Here is a 3,685-nt window from a genome sequence, read left to right as displayed (position 1 = left end):
CCAATGTTCTTTGAAATGGTTTACTATTCCAAATACAGATATATCAACACAATAGCAGAAACACGATTTACAGCTATCTGACCTACCTTTGGGGAAACTATTTGATGTAGGAGAGAACTGACTATTACAAGGAAGCGTGTAACACTGCCTTCACAAGGAACTTAGCTGGTGGATTAAATGTTTGAGAATGAAAACGGCAACTAGAGTTGTCATTCCGCCCTCTTCCCAGCTGCTGTTTCCTCAAAATTGGTGTCTTAAAGCAGCGTTTTTATCTTATCACTGCACATACTTGCTCTGTATGCCTGCACTTTAACAGAGGCATCCTAGAGATGAACTGTAACATCAGGTATCAGTTCCCACTTAGATTTGACTTTCCTACCCCCAAAATAGGCACAATAACTTCCATTTGTGTTAGTTACAGCTGGGGATATCAACCTACATAAACTGCCTTAAAAAAAAAAACAGGGTTAGGCAAATGTAAAAGCTACCCTTCCAGTTTTTTTAATTATTATTTTTTTAAACAACACCTTGCAGTCTCAACAAGTTGCCATCCTTTTAAAAAACAACACCACCTAATTAAAACTGCTACTCATGCCATCTCAGCCCCAAGTCTGTAGCACAACAAAGTACGGAGGGGAGAGTTATGGTGCATGCTTCCTTTCACAGGCATTTGCTGATAACTGACTAACAGCTAAGGAAAACTACTCCCCCAGCTGTTCCGCACCTCACAGGATTATGGCTAGATAAGAAGAAAACTAGGTGTTCCCAAAGTGGCCTGCTTGTTGGATAAGGCAGATGGGAGTTCCAGTCCAACTACATTTTAAAAGGCCACCTATTCCCCATATCCTACTTGCCCAGACTAAATCCCTAGCAGTTAAACCTCAGTGGTGCAGAGGAGTATACTCCTAATAGCTTTTCTTCCTTTCCTGCATTTCTCATTGATTCCTAGGATGGGGAACAACATTGCCACTGATAGACCAGGCAGGGTTTCTCAGGGTACTAAGGTATGTAGAAACATATGCCTTGGTTAAAATGAAATAGTATTTTTGAGGCAAATAGGGGTAAATAACAATTGTTGGCAGGAAGGTGGAACAGAAGAAAGGTTCAGCCCAGGTTCTTCACGCTTCCCCCAGGAAAGTTTTTAAAGAAAAATTAAATTAAGAAAAGGTCTTAATTATATTTTAAATATCATGTCTTTATTTAAATTTGTATCTATACTGTATTTTTATATTATTTATTTTAGTTACATTTATGAGCTACAGATGAATTTCTGAATGGAAAAATGGCAGTAAAGAAGTAACAAGTACTCATCCATCCATCCATGAATGAGAACATGATGAGAATAAAGAGCCCGTACAGACAGGCCAAAATAAAGCTGCTTCAGGTCACTTTGGAGGTATGCTATTTAAATGATGTCTTAAGGACTGGAGTGCAGTTTTGGCACAGCTCTGGCCTCTTAAGATGTGTGTGTCATTTAAACAGCATGCCCCCAAAGTGACCCAAAGCAGTTTTATTTTGGCCTGTTTGTACGGGCCCAAAGTCACTGAAAAAGTAACAATGAAACATATATCTATGGGGGAAAAAGAGCACCAGTCAATAAAGAACTGGAAATTTGGAAAAACACTGATGAAAGTGTTACAATTTGGATTAGCAGCAATTGTTTGAATTTACAAAATAACCTATTCAAACTACACTAAGATGAAATGTGTGTGCAAAAATACAAATTCCTTGAATGGAAATACTCTTGACAGTGCCTACAGTAAAGGAAAAGCACAGCAATTTAGAAGATACATTGTATGGAGCAAATCAAATCAAAGGAAATAATTTGATGGAAGAACAAGGGGTGGGTAACATGTCTATCCCGTAATACATTGGGATTTAAAAAGACTGTAAAATGTTTTACGATACCAGCAGTCTTAAAAGCGTGGTTTTTTTTAATAACGTGGGATGGAAGTAAAGTCAAGATTTGAGAGCCATTTTCAAAGATGTGAAGGGCTGTCAAGTGGATGACAGCCTGCAACTGTATTGCAGAAACAATCCCATTTGACAGCACTTCAACTGCCATCGTTCAATGCTGTGGAATTGTGGGATTTGTAGTTTATTGTGGCAGCAGAGCTCTCTAACAGAGAAGGCTAAATGTCTCACAAACTACAGTTCCCAGAATTCCATAGAACTGAGCCATGACAGTTAAAGGGGTATCAAATTGCATTAATTCCACAGCATGGATGAGCTCTAGAAAGCAAGGCAAAATAATGGATTCAAATTACAAGAAAGCGGTTCTGGCATATCTTTATGGTAAGAGCCACTTAACAGTAAAATGAACTCTCTCTGAAGGTGAGGTACTCTCCTTTACAGCAGGCTTTTAAAATCACTTTTGGAAACCCACTTTTCAGTGGTACTTTATAGATAAATTTAGGAATAAGATTAGGTGGCCTCTGGGATCCCTTCCATTCTATGATTCAAAAGTGTGCTTTCATACTATACAATTACAGAACTATGATTCCACTTTGCCATTGTGACATCTTATGGAATGGATTTTCCATTTGGGGTGGTTATTTACCATTCAGTTCTAGTGTCACACCTAACTACAAACCCCAGAATTCCATAAAATCTTGTCATGGTAATTTTAAGTGGAACCATGTTGCTATAATTTCATAGTGTGACAGGGACCAAGACATCAGTGTGCAAAAATAAAAGCTATTAAGATATATGTTATACAGAAAAATACAAACCATATAACTGTAATAATTTGCATTTCACCTTTCAACAGAAGTTACCACAAGTAAACAATGACACCAAACTACAAATGCAATGTTAAATTAACAGGGTTAATCTATTAGGAGAGGGAATAATTAAGAGCACAGAAGAATAAAACAGCTTTGCCTGCCAATTTGGGAATAATGTAGCCAGGCATATCTCAACAGGGAAGCTGTTGTATAGTCTTCTAGATACTGTACTGAGAAAATGTCCCCTCATGCCCACTTACCATGGCTGTGAAGTAGAACTGACTTTTCAGGGAGACTTGCAGAAAGGGCTATGATTCCCAAGGACCCAAGCCATCTAAGTCAAAACCAGAACCTTCAATGGAGCTCAGAAACAAATTGGTAATCAGTGTAATTAGTAATGACGGTGTCATACCTTTGGATGTCCCACCCTCAGCCAAACTCATGGCAGCTACATATTGGATTGACTGAAGCTTCACAACTAGCAATCTAGTTTTAGGAGAACAATGGCATGGATGACTGAAGAGATGTCTTGTATATCCAGGTAAGGGTACATAGCTTGCTGGCCGTGCGGAGTTGATGAAAGGCATTCCTGATCTCTGCACCTACCAGAGTGTCCAGAGAAAGTATCAGATCCAGGAACATCCAGAAGTTCTGAAAGTCCTGTTTTAAAGGCTGCGTCCGCTTATAAAACACAGACTAAACATGTAAGTGACAGTATAGCAAGGGGAAGCAGAAGACATGAACACACTATGAGAGAAGTGGATGTATCCTATAAACAATTCAGCCATTTTAGAAGTAGTTATTTTCATGAAGGGAAAAAGAAGCAGGAACACAGAGAACATAGGCAAAAGGAAGGAAGGAAGGAAGGAATCTACCAAATATTTCTGATTTGAACATCAAGCATGAGTAACAGCCCAAAGCAGAGGAACAAGAAATAAAACATGGATGAAGACATTTTG

Source organism: Sceloporus undulatus, chromosome 5 (assembly GCF_019175285.1).
Source record: "Sceloporus undulatus isolate JIND9_A2432 ecotype Alabama chromosome 5, SceUnd_v1.1, whole genome shotgun sequence".
Classification (NCBI taxonomy): Eukaryota; Metazoa; Chordata; class Lepidosauria; order Squamata; family Phrynosomatidae; genus Sceloporus; species Sceloporus undulatus.
Note: the sequence above shows the minus strand (reverse complement) of the source record.